We start from the raw sequence: 20,378 nt of genomic DNA, 5'->3' as shown, positions 1-20,378 counted from the left end.
GCCAGTGGGTGAGACGACAAATTTTTCGGTGCACAAAACGGAAGTTTATTTTTGGTCCCACTCAGAAAAAATACGGTAAAGTTGGTGCAGAAACTGAATTTATCCATACAAATGTAAACATACAGCGGCTTCGTTACGCTTTGGAGCACTCAAACAACTTTTGAATTTTTGTTAATTCTACAACTATTGCATGCAGATTGACTAAAGGCCTAAAAACCGTAATAGGAACATAAGAAGAACATAATTTAATCACTTTTAAAGCAAAAAATGCACAATTTACCAACATATAAGACTAAAACATTGAGCTCAGGGAGCCAGGTAACAGAAGAGCGTATATATATATATATATATATATATATAAAACTGAGTTCAGGGAGCCAGGTAAAAACCTTAATAGGAACATAAGAAGAACATAATTCAATCACTTTTAAAGCAAAAAATGTACAATTTACCAACATATAAGACTAAAACATTGAGCTCAGGGAGCCAGGTAACAGAAGAGTGTGTATATATATATATATATATATATATAAAACTGAGCTCAGGGATCCAGGTAACAGACGTTGTGGCTGATTGCAACCGAAAACAGAGACGCACAACTACATGTTATAGCACTTTCATATACAAAATTTCAACGTTCTCAGACTACTCGTTTATGCGTTAGAGATAAGTACATACGTACAGACGTCACGAAAAAATCTCTCCTGAATCCATTTTAAATCCATTTTACAATCCGTTTTGGAAAAAAAAAAAGAGTCCTTTACTTAGTTTACGTATAGATGTCACTCGAAATAATTATTCAAATGGATTAAAGCGCGGTAAAAATGTATATTTTCTTTGAAATATGTTACGAAAGCTTTCACGCTTATAATACTGTTACGTTATTTTCTTCCTTCACGTTCGTACGAGGTTCGTAGATTTGGAGTGAATAACGACGACACTTGATGAAGTATCAAAACGCATTTTATTTTCCAACATTCTCAGGACAGCTCCAAAATCACTTTTACAGTTTTCGAACTGTTATAAACACGCTGACACGTTCAGCGACACAGCCTTCACACTGTCAGGCAATAACGATGGAGACAGCTTCACTGCAAAGCACCAGAGTAAAGCTTCCGATTCTGTTTGGTCGTTCTCGGAACTCAACGTACTCTCGAGACTCTCCACGCGATACACTCGACGATACTCAAGAGTACAGCTCTCGACTCAGCTCAGTCTAAGACAAAACTCGACGATGCACTAATTCGCGATGCACTAAAAGACTCTCTCGATGCACTCGACGACCAACTCGGCGCTAGACTTAGAGACACTCGCTCAATGACTTTTTTTTTGAAACTATCGTTAGATGTTTCATTCTTAATTTCTTGATCTTTCTCAGACAATTCATTAGCTACTTCCTTCTTTTCTTCATCCTCTGATTCTCAATCGCAGTCCACTTCTGTGGGCGTAGGTTCGAACCCCATTCCTGACACCAGTCAAATAAAGTGTGTTTCGATACTTCATAAAGTGTCGTCGTTATTGACTGTAAATCGACGAACCCCGTACGAACGTGAAGGAAGAAAATAACGTAACAATACTTACTTTACATCGTACAAAGAAGTAAAAACTGGAACATTGTCTACAATAACACCTCAACAAAAATTGTAAGTATCTGAATTTTTATGTGAGTCATTTATCAGCGCAAGTATTTTTATGCAAGGAACATTTTGATGAAGTTTATTTTACAACAAATAAGGCTAAAAATACAGAAAAAATAATTTAGTAGAAAAAACTGAAGTTTGTGTTTCAATAGTTAATTACAAGATCTATGTAAATGAATTTAAAAATTATAAGTCTCAAACAAATGTGAGCCACTGTAAGTATTATCTCTCATATTGAAAATTTTAAAGGCTGACCTTCAAATGACAAGGAACATTCTTGTCATTTGAATCACGAATATCCAATCACGAATATACATTCGTGATTTGATGCCTAAATTTGTGGAGGGAGTTGACATCAGTTTCAAGGGTTTCATTTTTTACTTGAAAACTTACACTGCTGATATTTAATAGATTTAACAGGAAAATGTAAATAAATGTAGCTTTATTAATTTACATAAATCTTTCTTAATGAAACTTCTATTTGCCTAACCAAACCCTTTATTATTGAAAAATTTATTTGTGTTCTTTTGACACACTAAGATTTCTTTAAAGGAATATATTTTATTTTAAACGAAATTGCTAAGCTTTTTTCTCAAGGGCACATTTTAAAATCACTTTCGTTATCTCTCTTCAAAACAAAATTGATATTTCGTGCAAGAAGAAACATAAGTTATAAAGTACTGCATTTTTGCTTACTGTGTGACTTTTGCATGCAATATTTTTAAGCAACATAACGATTTTCAAGCAATTTTTGTCTTTTTCGAAGTGTTAATTATTGTGTTGCTTAAATTGTGTACTAAGCACTAGATTTTCAAAAATACATAACTTCCCGAAATAGAAAATATTTAAAGATATAGATAATGTCGTCAAAAGCGATACTAAATCCAGACAAAGACACCGAGAATGGGAGACACTGATACCAAAATATGGTCAGCTAGTAGTAGGCAAATCAATTGAAATCTCAGAAACACTAAAGCATGTTTCCAAGTGTTATCTAATGTTAGCAATCGTCCAAAGAATCAGTCTTCCTAGTATTTACATAATATTTATAAATGTAAATAATATGTAATACAATGGAAGCAAATAATTTATTCAAGATAAATCTATTTTATGAGCGAAATAATAAATGTATGCACCATTCGTTAACGTTCTTTGGTATGTATTTCACTTTTTAAAACCTCAGATTCGCGACAGACCTTAATTTTCCTTATATTTGGTGTAAAGTATATCGGTGATATGATTTTTTTCAAAAATGACTTCTTAAATATTCGTTGGGAATAACCAAACATATACATGGTTTATTCATCTCATCGAAGAGAGTGTTACCTAAGGTTCACCACATAGAGGTTAACGGTATTACACTCGCCAAAGAATAATGAAAAGGAAAACAACCAAGCCTTATGCTGGAATCAAACACAAGCTCTTAATTTCGGATTAGCAAGCAGTGTCTGCCAACCACCATATTATCCATATCAGAATGATGCCATTGCTATTTTATTCCGAAAGTTAAGGGAAAACGCTGAGGATATGATTTTGAAGCGAAATAGTTCCTGGGTTTTCCAAATGAAACAGCATTAACTGACATATTTGGCAACGGATATGTCTTTGAATACACGTATGTAACTTCACTGAAACTTTTGTTGTCGACTACTTCCGTAAGATGACCAACTCTGAAAATAACCGATATATTCACCGACCGATTCTAAGTATATGTATAAAAAATGGCATTGAACATCATTTTTCCGGGAAGACATTTACCAACAGACATGAGAATCACTTGAAACTATGGACGGTCGTTTCAAAGAAGGTTTGTGGAGTTTATTTTAATTAACAAGTTATTTGTATTTTAATTATGACCTGTATTCCGTTAAGCTCATTTGAAACGTAAATTAGATACGATTTAAATAACGAGAGAAGGTGTAAATTTGGAGAGAGAGTTTGGCAACTGACCAGAAGAATTTATTCTGTCTTGAACCTTTCTCCTGGTAGCTCTCCTAGTTTCGATTACAAACGTCTAGATTAGCTAGTGTTGATGCTTAAACGTTGCGCATAATTAGAAACCAAGTCGTTAAGAACTAAATCTGCTATTCGCATCGAACATGTTTGAGCGTTTTTGTATTCAAAGACTGCGACATGATTCATTTTGTTAAATTTTTGACTGTAGTTTAATTTTATTCTTAAAGGTATTCATTAGTATTTCAGACTTTATGGTGAAGCGGGAAGATGATAAGTTCTCTATAACAAAGAAAAGGCAAACATATAACTTCTTAAAAGTAAAGCAGGTTTATCCTTACACATTCATTGAATAGATATTCGAAAAGACTGAACTACAGCATCTGTCTGCATAGGTCTAGCAGTATATAATTAACTTGCGAATTTGAAGAAGTGAAAATATAAACTTCAAAATGGTGTAAAAATCTAGCACAAATAAAAATCTGCAGCTGGTTGAAGACATTGTCGATTCAGGAAAGATACAAACAATACGCCGATGTTTTTGCTTTTTAGAGTAGGTGCTGAAGCTTTTTAAAAATTATAAATAAAATATAAACCAACTTAAAGATATCATCACAAGAACTAAGTTTTTGCTCTATTAGGTTTGTGTATACAGTTACTTCATAGGAAATTTAAAGCTGAATAATTAGAAAAGCTAAAAATGCGGTCTGGGATCCCAATCGATCTTAAGATTTATTTTAGCTATATACGCCAAAATAACAAGGCTTACGAATTTAGGAAAACAGACAGACGATTCCATCGGAAGGTGGACTTATAGACTTATTTTGGATCTCTGCGAAAAGCTTAATTTCCGAAATCACTTCCTAACTATTCATACAGGATTTCCAAGCTATTAAAATATGTTCAAATTAAAACATGCAAGATGTTCAAATTCTTCCAAGAAATATCGTTGAAGATCCTGTCTTGAAGATAGTCCACATCGGAAGAGAGCGATCATCCGTAGCAGGCTTTATGAAATATTTATATGCAAAGAAGACATAAAATATACAACAATTTGTATTCTTTAACTATTATTGTGGTATTGAATATATATAATTGTAATTGTAAATATGTAAATATATGTTGCTTTGTATTGTATTTTGATAGAATGTTGAGGAGGCCAACACAACTGTCTAGTTAGGGATAAGACGCATTCAAAATTAAATTAGTTCCGTATTAAAGGTTTAATTTCCAAATCTTTCTTCTTTCGCCTATTGACTTCCTGCACAAGCTAGGCTTTTACCCTGAAAGTTCATTACTTTTGTATTTAGGGACAAGTAAAAAAAAGAAACTTTCCTTTTTTATTAAAATACAAATGTCCTTTTTTTGCTGTCTCTTTAATTTTCAAGCATTTCTTCATCTTGAATTTCCTCCAAGAGGATAGTGAAAAAGGTGATTAAAAAATTCCAGAAATATCCAAGGTTTAGCGTTATGAAATACCAAAGCACGTTTCACCGTCTCTATCCGTTAAGACACGTTGCAGTGTTTTAAAGAACGTAAGTACTTCTGGCAAACTGAGACATGAAGTGGAAGTGGCAACATCTGTTACCCTGTTCGGCGACTGAGGCTACTGTCCGGGGATAGCTTCCATTTTGCAATAGGAAAAAACCTTTCCAGTCTTACAGAAACAAAACAACCTGCATTTATATTTTTTCTTTAAATTTTCTCCCTCCCGTTTTATTTAACATCATATGCTTCCTCCCTTGTTATTTGTCTCCCGAAAAAGGTCCAGAGGTTTTAAAAACAACAAGAAAACACACATTTAAAAGATTAAAGAAGAAGTGAAAGAAGTAAAAAAAAATTAAAAAATGCTTAATGTTTAAAATTTTCCCTTGTTCTGCATTTAGCACGTAATATCGTCATTAAGATAGCCGCAAAGAGAATTCTGTGGTATTTTCCCCTTCACTGGAAAACCAATACTTGCTAGTAAAAAAGAATAATATTCCTTTACTAATGATGTACACTCTTTGTTTTTATTCCTAAATTATTCGCTTTGTCCTTTTTGTAGAAGAGGGTTAAGAATTCTCACATTCTTTCCTTCTGTTTATTATAAATTTCTTTTCAAAAATACATTTATTTCTTGAGTCTGATTTGTTGATGACGTGAAATATGATGTCGAGCATTGTTGATGGTTCCGTGTATTTGTAAATTAACTTTAATTAGGCTGATTTTTAAAGACACTGAAGTTAAGCGAGTTTAAAAATTAATGAGATTGAAAGATTTGTTTTTATGATTTATTGACCTACTCATTTAGGATTTTTGTTTTAAGAAAACTGAAAACGTAAAAGGATAAATACCTGTTATTAAAGATTTCACACGATGCCGTTTGCAGAGAAATTTGTGTGTTCATTCGTGAAAGACTTTCATCGATTTAAATTTTATTATTTGAATTTTGACAAAGCGAAACACTATCAGCTTAAGCAGAGATGCTTTCAAGACGGACATTTAAAGGCAAGTAGCTCATATTCACTTACATATTAATTCAGGAATCCTGAAAAATTTCCGATTGCCAGAATTGAAACCAGATAGAACTATCAATGTTCAGTGATTTTCCCACGTGGTTACTAGTGGGCTAAAATATAATTCAATAATAACACGCATTTATAGCCAACTAAAATACGTAAAATGATACTAGATTTACGATCCTAGCATCAGCCACAAATTGGCTAATAATAACGATTAACACTTAAGCGTTGTCCTGTCTTCTCTTTGCTTCGTATCGCTATTTTTGCTCAGAACAGAATATAAAGCACATTAAGAGCAAACCAAAGCGAGCTTAAACGATAGGCAGGTTATCTGCAACTCATGCCTAGAGGATTTACTACTAGCCTATGTCATTCGAGTTCTGTAAGTGATTTTTAAGTCATGTGATTAGTGGGCAGGAACTACCAGGTTTATTGTTTGAGAGAAATGTGTCCTTAACAAATATATTAGTAAAACGCAAGTCGCTTGTGTTTGTTATCTTCGATAAATAAATTGACCTTTTTGCGTCGCACATTCTAGCTATAATTTTGACTCATTGGTATTGAATAAATAAAGTATTGTGGAGTCGGTTGCCAAGTTGATTTCAGTCAGGTCGAAAACTCACAGATAGCAAAGACACAGTTCTGCGTGAATTCCCATGAAATAAGTATGCTCATAAGAACACTTATAAGGAATAAAGAATTTTCATAAGGCTCGCAGGGAATTTTCCTTTTAAGAAACATGTAGTTTTTTTAAATATCTCAGTTTATTGTTTAGATAAGGAATGCATTGATTAAATTTCAAGTATAAATTAAAGATCTTATGACCAAGTAATGGCAAGGACTCTAAACCATATTGCATAGTTAGGTTGTGTGAATATCTAACATCATAGTGCCATACTAAAGATAATGTAACAATATTAACATAATGTAAAAATAGTATATAACATAAATAATATATAACATAATGTAACAATAATATAACTTAAAAAATAAACTGCATACATTACTAAAGACCAATAAAATTTAACTTAGATATGAGAAAATTAACATTACAGAAGAAAGAAGAAAAAGAAAAATGCAAAGCGAAATAAAAGGTGGAGTGTTTATACTTTTAAAATTCATATGCCGACATTTTCAAAACACAAGTTGATTTATATTCTTTGAAAAATATTAATTACGTACACCATTTTCTTATTTAAATGTCTGAGACTTTAATAATCTCGCCTTTCTTTATAATAGAATCTTCATTTTTTAAAAACTAAGTATATTGATATTATTTCTTAAAAACGAAATAGCAATTTTCCACACAAAGATCAACAATGTGAGCTTCTGTTGGCTTTATTAATCATTCCGCTAAAGCGCATTTTTTGTATCTTCAGGATGGAAAACTGTATTTAACTCCTAGAAGCAATGACTCAAACACAACATCATTTGTAAACGAAATTTATGAGCAAAATATCCGAAATCTCTTTTTATCTGAAACAAGCATTATTTATCAAGTAAGCGATGAATCATCTTCCAGGATAATTGCAAATAAAGCTTTAAAAAATTGCAATTTGTTTTACTATAGGCTGTTTTGACAGTTTGATGCTGAAGGTAAATATTATTTCTTGACTTGCTTTACGGAACAAAACAAACTGAATGTATGTGAAGAAATTTTATCATAGGAAATTTACAGAGAAGTAAAACCTTTTGTTTACAATTCATAAACGGCGTATAGGCGTAAATATACAATGGAATTAATATTTTGTGTATAATGTAGCTGATATGTAAATGACAGTAAAAAGAGAAAATATGTAAACAATGTAATTATATAAAACATCAATTCTGCTACAAGTTCATTTATCTGTGAAAAAATACGAATGATAATTATTATTATTATTTAACCAATTACTGCAATACTTTTGAAGTGCTACCGGATTAGAAATGATTGATTGGTAACTTGATGCTGCTCATTTGGGTTTTTAAACGACTGAAACACAAGTCAGGGCATTGATTCAACCAATTTACAAAAATATTCTTCGAGGTATGATCTTCCAAACGTCTTCTAGAACTTCCCATGAATCGGTAAAGGATGATGGTAGCAGATGGTATGTTCGCACACTTTGTTCCAAAGTAATAACGGGTGTTCAAGGCATTTAAATCTGAGATTATCAGCAGGAAATATTCAATGGAATGTTTATCGAACCATATAGTAGCCAACCAGGGTCTGTGACGAATGTAGTTGTCGTGCGGTACTATTACTTTCTATTTAATGCGAAAAGCATGAAAGGATTTATGTCACGATCCAGCAGATTTACGTACTTAAATGCAATAAGGCTGCTAAGTGTAGGCACCAAAGTGTAAAAACAATTGAAAAAAACGCTACAGATCATCATCAAGTAATTTCGAATTTGTTCAGTTCAATGTGACACACAAATTAGAAGCTTCTTGAGGTTGGCGGCATTCTTATGCTACTATTAATGCGATGCATTCAGACTTCAGCCCCATCATTCCATGTTGCTGGACTCTCATTGTCGGTGGTCCACTCACGTGCTCTGTGGCCCATCCAAAACGTTGAACGCAATGACGTGTAGTGGAAAGTGATATTCTTGAAGGCCTTCAGATTTTGAAATCCATAGGGTAAAGTGAACACAGCATAGTCCGCTTACTACCTATCTGATTGAATCTCTTTCCACTGGGTTTCATCTGAGCTAAGGTTTGTTATCTCAGACTACCTATGATAAGGATGGGTCTTCGAAGATTATAGTCCCTTCCATGCGTTCAATTACTCTTGGTTTCGCCGCCCTGACGGTACAGTGGTTAGGAAAGCATACTGAGGTTCGAAGAGACCGGGGTTCAGATCTCGGAGAAGGAATATGCAGCTAACCGAAAGTCCTCTCAAGAGGTTGCTGGTAGCGGAACAGGGGTGAAAGACCCTCGGACCCGTTCCCTCGGGGTGATCTCCATCAAAATTGGAGGCGGAACAGAATTAAGACGTACTGTCACCTATATAATGCTCAAAGCTCTTGCCAACGACAGGCGCAATCTTGCACTTCCTGCCACGATGAATTTCATCGGCTTCTTCTGATGTTACTGTCAGACAAGTGAGATAAGTCACAACAACAACAACTCATAATTTCCAATATCTGCGACTTCTTTAAGAAAGCTTGATACTGACGAAAAAAGAACCTCGATTCACATTTTCTTAATTAAATGACAAATGCATGAAACACCAATCAGTGGTCTTCGATCGAAGGCATCTATAGCAGGAAATGTACCCACCACAAGTTTAACTGTGTTATACTATTTAACTTAACATTAACTTAACTTTAAATTGTTTAACTGTGTTACACTATTTCTTTAAATTTTTTATTCTATATATAGCTGAGTTACACTTTCAGCTATATATAGAATAGGACAACGTCTTCACGGGCACTTACAAAAGGCAGCAGCATCACGTTACCTGCGTAAGGCTGTCTACATCTAAATCTGTGGCACTGCTTATTAGTTATTTAATTAAATCTTTTCTTTAAAAAGCTTCAACGTGTATAACATTTTTGCATTTTGTATGTATATATATTGTTTTTATATTCATAAATTAAGGAACCTTTATTTTGCTTTTTGTGTTTGTATATCCACATGCTCCTTACACAGAGGTATTTTAAATAATTTATCGGGTTTCAAAACACTACATTTTGAAATGCACTGGAAATGAAATTAAGAATAGTCATATGAAATAAAGATAACGGTTTTCAGCTTAAAATAATAACGCTAAAACTAATGTGTGTTCTTTTTACTACGTGGCATCAATCCAAGCTGTTTTCTAATTTTGCCAACACGCGATCTAATATTTCCCAGCTAATAACCAAGAAAATTTTTGTAATGCTATCATGTTGCTACTCTATTATTGCTGGTATAGTATTAGGAGCCACGACGGAAAGCATCACTGAACATATGGTCAGAAGATAATAGTAGTCATCTGAAAATGGTTAAGCTATTTTGCCCCTTCATTTTACTATGCCAATGAGTTAAAGCCTTGTCATGCTGAAATATTGAATTTTTCAGAAAAGAAAACATTCAAATTTTTATGCTTTCACAAATGGCAAAATTTAATAAGAATACCGTTTTGTTAATATTTTCTCTAACCATAGAAAATGCAATCACAAGCTTCACAGGAACCCCTCGCCCCCAAAGGAGCTATTTTTTAAGTGGTCAGTTATTACTTACACATGAATGTATTTAATGAAAAAATAAAATTTTGAGTACGAGTAGAAGAAACATAATTATAATTCCGTATATAATACATGAAAATGTATATAAACTTCCTAATATGCTAAATAAATATACCTTTAATAAAAATTCCGAAAATAGTTTCGAAACTCTTTCAGCTACAATAATTTATAAACATCAATTACGATACCGTTTAAATAAAAGATGAGCTAAATATATCAAAGTACATATGTTTTCAACTTCATAAATATCAGCAAAATGGTCATGTCCCATCAAACAATTACATTTTACATGGACTTGTTCTTATGAGTAATCACGTTTCCTTGAAGAGCATGAAAGAAGTCAGGAAATAGAAAGAAAATATTTGATACGCTAAGATATATAACGACATCTAATCCTTTAACATCATATGAAAAATGTCTACATCTCCAAAGAGGTCGGCTGTGTTCAATGTTTGCCAGCAACTGCGGTTATTTTTCACAGGACATATGTCAATATTTTTCAATACTTAGCTTCCGATCGCGCTACAATGTTACGTTTGCTTAAGATTAAAGATCGCTCTTTTTACTTATTCTCTTCGAATGCAATGAACGTCATCGTAAAGATTATGACTGATATTTTTCTTGAAATTGGTGAGAAATTTGCTGAGAAATGTTGGTTTTTTTATTCCAAGCTTTAGTAACTAAAGATGTGTTAAGAGGTATTGTGAGCAAGTTAATAGTTCTCTTTCACCGAATGGGTATTCATTCGGTTGAGATATTTAAGAAGTATTTTTATACCAAATGTTAGACTGTTTTATCCAATAAACTAACAGGATAGTAGCTTTGAGCATTTCATGTCACTTTCACTGTCTTGTGCACCTGTTTTATAGTAGATATGTCACAAAACTATACGTCTGTGTAATTTAAAGGGAAATATTTTTAAGACGTAAAATATGAAACATCATACATTATATACCGAAAGATTTAAATTACATGTCAAAACGTAAAGAAGCAAAAAATTGCTTAAAAGCTAAAAGAAAATATTGAGTAAAGTCCTTTAAGACGTTTCCCAGCTTAAGAAGCTTATTTCACAAAGTTTCAAATATTTTCCGGTATTTCAATGAAGTTAAATTTACTCCTATAATACGTTTGCGTTCATACGGGTTCGTAATTGATTGATTGCACCAGGTTCGATTATAAGTTAATAAAATTTGTTTCATTAATAAAAACACTTCTAAGTTCTGAAATTTTCACAGAAATACTCGTACAAGTCACAGAGTACAATGCCACAGAGTAGAATCGGTAGTTTCGCTTCAAACTCCTTTCAACGTTAAACACAACGCAATGCAAAGCGAATCTAAAGAGAAAGATAGCTCGAAAATTTCTCCGATCTCACCCTGAACTAACAATTCGCAATAAAAATAACTAAACAATTGAAAGCAGATGCTCTCACTCTCTCTGCGGCCTTAAATAGTTTTCAACCGGCCGCCGAGATATTTCTAGCATTTTTTGCTTCTCGAAATACGGTTACAGCTAATATAATGATCAATTACAATACCTATGACGATAATATAGGGATTGGTCCAAAATTTTGCCAAATGGTCGCCAAGTTTGACGACTTTTGGAGATTTCTCGCCAAATTACCGAGATACCTATTTACTCAATGTTAAATGGACTTGTCCCTTTAATCTTACTTTTCGGGCTTAGCTTCTCTTTGTTACATTATGCAGCAAAACAGAAAAATTTCACACAAAATTGTACTAAAATAATTTATCTAAGTACAAAATTCGTTACAATACGGTTTATCGCGAAAGAATTTCTCTGTAGTTTGCTCTAATCTTTCGAGAAATTTTCCTTCTATTGGAAAAATAGATTAATATTTTTCTTGATAAATGCATTCATTTTTACAATTCGAACTCGAAACAGAAATCGTACAGGTTTATTTTAGAATAGTGATGGCTTTTTCTGTTGTCAACGCCTATCCGTCTGACCAGTTTTGCGGTTATTATAGTGGTAGTAGTATTCCTGGTCAAATTAGCCATTTAAGGGGCGAGAAAGCCACAAATTCTAGGTTTACTTTTCTTTTAGAATATACGACATGAAAAATAGGACAGCTTAAAATAGGAAAAAGAGTGTTATTAGTCTTTTAAAATGATATCTTTTCATTTTTGGATATTAGGTAAAATTTTTATAACATTGTTTAATGAATGTTTTAATTCATTAAGTAAAGTTTTTAATTAATATTAAATGTTAAGAAAAATATATTTAAAAATCTGTAAAAGTCAGGCTCTGTGTAGCATATTTAGATAAAATTTAATGAATTGAAGCCTAAGGTAATTGAAATTAAAATTAAAAGAATTGAAATTTTAAATAGTACTTTACATGAATTGCTTGAATTCTGCTTAAAAACATAATTAATTAATTTAATTTGTAATCAATGAAATATATAAAATAGATACTTTGTTGTTGATGAGCTGTTTTGCGTACCATAATTTTAGAAAACGATATTACACTTACAGAAATCTTTTATTTTAGAAATTGTTTTTTTTGATTCCTTTAGAAAACTTCTGTATAAGCTAAAAAAAGTACTTAAAATCATTAGATTTGTTCTCCCAGATGCTATTGATTATTCGTAAAAGCATGTTAAAAATTGTAGGTATAATGTGTAAATATGCAAATAAAAATTAACGTACATGATAAATATTAGTAACTAATACTAACATGGCGTATTTTAATTAAAACATTATTATGTTGAATCTCTTCTGCATTTCTACTTTTTCCGTAAACTTTATCAGAAACGCAAACTAAGTTTAACTAATGAATAAAAATGTGAGTTTAGAGAGATTATATTGATAACTCAGACTGTGCTGCTGAGATCTTGTAGAAACTTGTCGTCAGAATAGCTGTGCTTTTGTTTTGGTGAACTCTATTTTTAAGAGTATTTGTGTTTTAGAAGGTGCTAGTTTAGGAGGAAAATTGCTATGTTTCTACTTCAATTTGTGCTACTTGTTTTGCAGATATTTAATGTTTTTTTTTATCCCACAAGAAACGAAGTTTTAGTGTTGCTAAAATTTTAATTTGTAACTTCCAAACCAAGTTATGAATAAAGTTTCAATTTTATTCTAATAGGCTTGAACTTAATTTGTGCTCTCAGAAGAATGTAGGACTTGGAGATAATTCACAGATTTCTTTTAAATTAAAATTGGGAAAGAACAATAGTGTGAAAATAAAAAATAAACAAAATCATGAGATTATTAAACTACTTAGTGCAGCTAATATCTCGTCAGGTTGCGGTACATTTTTTTACTTCATTAGTTGCATTTTTGGATTGCCAGATTCACTGAAGAAACGTTTCAGAAATTTTGGAATTTTTTTTTAACAAGATAAATGGCAAACATTAAACTTTATTACAGAATTAATTGATAAATCCACTATTAAGCACTAGCATGAATTAACTACAAAAACACATGTAACACATTTTATAAAAGATGATAAAATTTAATTATATTCCTTGCATTATAAAGGAAGACACGGTTATTCAGTTTACTTTAATGTAAGGTGTTTAGACCATTTAATTATATTTCTTGTCGTTTACGTTAAAGGAAAACTTAATTATTTCATTTTACATCAAAATCTAACATTTAGAAATCTGAGTATTTTTAGACAATTTTTGTGCAGTTTATAGAAAAAGAAAACATAGTTATTTACATTTACTTTAACATACATTAATTTTTTTTATAGTTTAACTCTATTTATATCGGTATTAATGAAACTAACGAGGTCGTATCTTGTACGCTAACATAAAAACATATTATGTAAAATCAAGTACATATTACTCTTGTCAAGTACATTTTCATATGCGATATTTAAATGACTACACGCCGAGTGTGCTACCGTTACACCACGAAAGCATGCTGGAAGGAGAGAGAAACTACTTATAGACTTAATCAGTAAAAACGGTAGAATTCTATGGGTACTAGTAGAATGGTTACCGATTTCTGTGTGACATGTTTAGCAAGATAAGATATCTAGTGCGATATTGCTAGCCAATGCGTTTGCCAATAAAGATGATTAGCTTCAATTTAATCATTTCCCGTATATAAAGTCTTATATAGATTCGATCCGTATTTCTTGCAAATTGCAGCAAAATAAGTGACTTTATATTGTAAAATTCTCTCACATTTGAATCGACACAATGCGTACTTACGTAACTTTGTAAGTGAAAGTAAACATTATTACGAGGTTCTTGAAATATGACGTCACTCTTAACGAGTAGTAGTTTTAGATACTTTTAATAATTTTTTGTGACAATATTTTCTGGGTTCCATGATTTCTCTCAGTTGTCATTTTCGTTTGGATTACATGTAAAAGTTAATAAATCTGAATTTAAATAAGCGATTGGGATCTTCGTTTAAAGTTTTAAACATACCTAAGTCCCGGGTCTGCAAATGTTTGTAATTAGAGTCTAATGATTGTTTTTTGGAGCAATAAGTTACATGCAGCTGTGACATGGCATATAATATTAATTATACATAAACGAAAATATTTAATCTCCTCTCATGTTAAAGCTAAGTTTTGCTTACCTTAGCAGTAAGGTAAAAAGCGTATAATCACATCAGTGAAAGTTAAGTGATTAAGAAGTAATTTTTAACCACGCCAGTTTATGAGAACTGCTGGAGTTCATGAAACGTAAGACGAAAACATGGCACAAAGCATTAAAAGTTAATCCAGCAAGTTCCTAGACTACGAGACCTTCTAACAAAACATTTAATATTTGCACAGACAGCTCGACTCTCTTTAACGGAAGGGTTCACTTTTAGACGCCGAATAAGAGACGACAGCTGAAAATAATGAACTCTTAATATTCCGAGTTGTAGTACTTTATGAATGACACAAATACACGTTCAACGAGCTGTCGTATCATTTACTGTTAAGATAAAAATTTCGCAGAACTTATTCAGATTAGTGCAGCTAATGAGAGTTCTGAAGGCATTCATTAAATATACTTAATATAAATTTTAGTTAAGGTTTATGGCAGCAGCGATAAAACCTCGTTTAATAAATTTGGATAGATGTCTTGGATACCAATTTTTTACACTGTTGCGCATGCTGTTAACATAGTTGAGATTTTAAATTAATTTATTTGTACAATTCTGCCGATGTTGCAAATGTTATGATTGAAAATACACTGAAACAATTTGAAAATAACAGGCATTTAAACAGAAACTCGCTTTTATTTTACATATTAATCTGTTAAAGTTCTATCTTTATGTTTATAAGGTATTTCTACCGCCTTCTTATTCTTAGCATGCCTTCGTAGTGTAGTGGTCAGCACGTTGGGCGCGTATTCCAGAGGTCCGTGGTTAGATTCCTGGCGAAGGCGCTGTCGCCCTTTAAAGGAGCGCGTAATCCCAAGATCCGCGGTTCGATTCCCGGGGAAGGCGTTGCTCAGTTTTCATCTTTCATGCTTCCAGAAAATCCTAATGTCTCTACACGTTTAATTGCAATATGTTTCCATTTACATACAAAATGAAGATAATTAAAAGAAATATGTTGTAATTTTAATAACTTAATTTTTGATAAGGAAAATGGTAATTCTTTGCGTTCAGTCTCAATTTTTTTCTATTTAGGTATAAATTTAAGATATGTAAATGATTAAAAACACAGAACATTGCAGATATTAATAATTTGATTGTTAATAATCAAAGTAATTTTACGGTCCATAACATACATAAATATTTCAAATTTAGAAAAATTAATACTTACATAGAAATGTATTGCTATTATATAACTACAATGTTTCTTTTTAAATTCAATAACAGTATGTCTCCATATAAGTATCAATTGAAGATAATTGATACTTAAGTAGATTGAAGAAATTATTAAAATCACACAGCACTTTATGATTTTAATAGTTTGGTTTTTAATAATTAAAATAATGCTTTTCCTTCAAACACATTACACTAGGAATTACTCTTGTAAAATGCGCATTTTAATTGCTTAAGTTCCACTGGGACTTTAATGTTTTGTTAAAGCCGATGTGACTTATTTTGTACTAAATGAGCTGTGTAGCACATTAAGGTAACATTCCAATGATGGTGTTGGTGTATTTAATTATGGCAAAGCACACTAGGGCTATCTGCATAAGGGGAGGGATGCCTTCGTGGAGGACTTTCTAAGGGAAACTGGCTCGTATACACTTACACATGGGGAAAACCACGAAAACGCCCATGCAGCCAGCCCGTTCGCGGGATTCGAACCTTGGACCGAACTACCAGTGTTCAGCGACTTTACCGCTCGGCCGCTGGTGGGCCAACATTCCGATGAAACGGATTATTTTAATTCTTTTTCTGAGTTCGTAGCTATTTTGTGAAAGACTAATATGCAGCGATAATTTTCCTGACTGTCTACATGGAATAGAAAGTTATGTTTTCGAGGACAAAGTCTCCGTATAGTGTTAATAGGGTAATGTAGTTAGTAAGGGAGACTCATTTTAAGAAGGCAAAAGTTTAGGTTCTTCTATTAAGCGACTCATCTAAAATACGAAATATAATCTAGAGTGTTCATTAAACAATTCACAGCTTAGAGGTTTAGAAGATGAAACTAACAGAGCTTTGCATATCAGTGAAAAATATCAGAAATAATGAATGTTGAGTGTGTAAACATTTGATCTATCTTTCAAAAGGCTTCATGCAATAAGAATGCAGTAAATTCCGAAACATAAATTCCCGAAGAATGCACAGAAAAATAAACAAATATGCACAGAAAAATAAATACACAGAAAAATAAGCAAATAGTTAAAAATATACTAGTTTTTTCTAGTATATTTTTAATCATTGAATATATTTATAGTAACAAATATCTGTATTGTCTTAATTTCATTTTTGTAATACTGTTACAGGCATATGAGTTTGTAATGGATTGAATTCACGCAGAACCCATTATAACTTAAGTTTATTTTCCCATTAGAAGCACCTTTACAGGTCTGGAATTTTTCACAAAAGTACTCGTACAGCTCTTCTTAGTATTGCAGAGTACAATCAGTAGTTAGCTCATCAAACTACTAAGAACGTTAAACACAACGCATTGCAAAGGGCATCTAAAAGCCGAAGTTCGCGCTATCTCTTAATACTACGAACTCTGAGCTAAAAACTGAAAACTGGTACTCTTTCTGGTCTTATACGGTGTCTCCCAATTACTGGAGGGCATATAGAACTCTATTACATATAAGAGCCGGGTACAGTTACGTATAGTGATCAATTACAGTTTTTCAGTAACTGTACCAGGTACAGTTGTATAAGGACCAAACCAAAGTATTGCCAAATAGTCACCAAATATGGCGACGTTTGGCGATTTCTCACCAAACTTGTATCGTCAGCCCCTGTAACTTTACTTTTCTGGCTGAGCATTGAGACAATGTAGTAGCAACGTAATCTAATATTCGTTTGTAACTATTAAGATTTACCGAGTAGAAACATAATTTATTGCCTTTTTGCAACTATTAAGATTAGCCGAGTGGCAACATCTATAAAATGTTTTGCTCTTACTAGTTAGTATTCCATTATTATTGTTTTCGTAAGCCTTATTCTATTTTAATTTGTAAAAGTTAATAATATTTTTTCAAAAATTTAAATGAAATCTTAGTTTAGATTTTTTTAAGTATTTTTTCTATTTCATTTGCTATTTATAACTATATATTAAATAATGTTTAACAAATTCGTTTCTCCAGTAGTACTGCCAGGTATTTACGATTATTCAGAAAAAGTCTCGAGAATGACGAATTACTGGTAGTTTACTGAAATTTCCAATTTTAGTGTGTGTTCTTTTGGTGTATTTAATTATGGCAAAGCACACTAGGGCTATCTGCCTAAGAGGAGGGATGCCTTCGTGGAGGACTTTCTAAGGGAAACTGGCTCGTATACACGTTACACATGGGGAAAACCACGAAAACACCCATGCAGCCAGCCCGTTCGCGGGATTCGAACCTCGGACCGAACTACCAGTGTTCAGCGACTTTACCGCTCGGCCGCTGGTGGGCCTTCCAATTTTAGAAGAAAAATGCATTATGAGTATTAAAATGCTACCAAAGTCATTTTTCCAACCTCTTCTGCTTCTTAGGTCAAATTTTATGCAAAAAAGTTTAGCTAACATAAAATCCTTTTGCAGTATGAAATACAGAAAGCAATTTTAAAAGCATTTAGCTGACCTTCACACCTGTTCAGTTTTCCAGGCAAATTAAAATAAAGCATTTGACGAGTGAGACAACAGAATAAAAGCTTTTAAATATTTCGAAACAAAATGAGAATATTTCAGATATGAAAGCGGCTGTTTGAGAACAATAAATCTAAAAAAAATTCAGCGATACTTTCATTGTCATACATTTCTAAGCTGCATCGGTGAAAAATTCAATTTCATATCATATCTTTTAAACGAACTTTCTTTTGAACGATATCTTAAATGACACTCGCTGAGCAAAAATTAATTAAAGCTACGTATCATAAACTGTTCTGTTTGCGATATTAAAGAAAAAGTACTCTCAAGTTGAAAAAATAAAAATGGAATAAAGAAAAATTAACGGTGGGAGGATCTACAATTCCTTTGATGAAAAGAACAGCAAATCATATGCAGATAGGAATCGGTTCTATGCAAATAAATCTTACGTATTCGAAAATGGCGGAGATATTGAGAGTCTGCAAGAATGAATAAATAAATAGTATATTCATTTATTCGGTTTTTCAAAAAGCACTCCTGGATAGAAAAGGAAATTAAAATACGAGTTATAGTAAAATGATTCTGAGATGTAGGAATTTCACTTTTGGGTTTAAAAATTATTATCTTTTCTTCCTGAAAATGCATTCCAGCACGTATTTGAGAGATTTGGATAAAAAAATATTTTGAAAACCAGAATGCACTTTTTTCTCTATATGATCGCAATAATGTAAAAGAATATGGCCATACGATATATTCTTTTCATGGAAATATTTTATAAGCAATGTTTACAAGTTGCCTAAAATTTTACTTAATTATATATTATATTTATTAAATATATGTTTACAAATAACATTTAAACATTTTAAAGCATTTCAGACAACCAACACATTTTTAACCATTTTACAAATAAGAAAGCATTTTTTCTTGCTGCATGACCCTACCAATGGCCGAGTGAGTACAGTCTTTTCAACAAGAGTTCAAACCCATGTAAGTTAATTGCATGTCTGGATTTTTGCAGTTTTCCTCCGTGTGTGACGTAAATACAAGCCAATTTCTTCATAAAAGTCCTCCATAAAAGCTCCACCAAGATTCCCCCTAGATAGAAAGCATTCGTATGCTTTGCTACGTTAAAATCTGATCTAAGTGATCCTCAGCGCAATAATTTAAAGAGATAACATTACAAAATACACTCTACAGTATTAAGAATATATTATAAACAATATTTTCCCATTCCTTATAAAACATTTTATGCAGCATATGATCGCAATAATGTAAAAGAAAAAGAATATCTCACAAAGAAGAGTTCATTTTTGCTCGCTGTAAGAGGCAATAATATAACAAATACCCCACAATGATAGTTTGGTTTGATTTATTTAATTACGGCAAAGCACACAAGGACTTAAGGGTAGCGATATCTTCGTAGAGGGGGGAAACTGGCTCCAATACGCGTTACACACGGGGAAAACCACAAAAACGTCCATGCAGCCAGCCCATTCGTCTAGAATTGAACCCACGTCACCTCTGAATCATATCTTTATGTTTAAACATTTTACAGGCAGTATTTCTCCGCTTTTATGAAACTTCTTTTGAAATATATTTTGCAAAAAATAATGCGATAGTAGTAATACGATTCTGTACGATACTATGCAAGAGCAGTAATATGGTCCCTATACGATAGCAGTAATTTAAACAGAAAAATTACGCAATATTGTTAGTTGATTTTAAAATATATATTTAAGCAATTATTAAAACTTATTTGCAAATAACTTGCTTTTTGTATTTCAACTTGTTTGCGATATGAATGCAACAATTTAAGTAGATAATTATTCATAGTCAGCTCATTCGTCTGGAATTAAAAAGCATTTACAAGCAATGTT

The sequence above is a fragment of the Stegodyphus dumicola genome, chromosome 2 (genome assembly GCF_044657685.1).
Source record: "Stegodyphus dumicola isolate Sdum_Otavi_A_Nest chromosome 2, ASM4465768v1".
Taxonomy (NCBI): Eukaryota; Metazoa; Arthropoda; class Arachnida; order Araneae; family Eresidae; genus Stegodyphus; species Stegodyphus dumicola.
Note: the sequence above shows the minus strand (reverse complement) of the source record.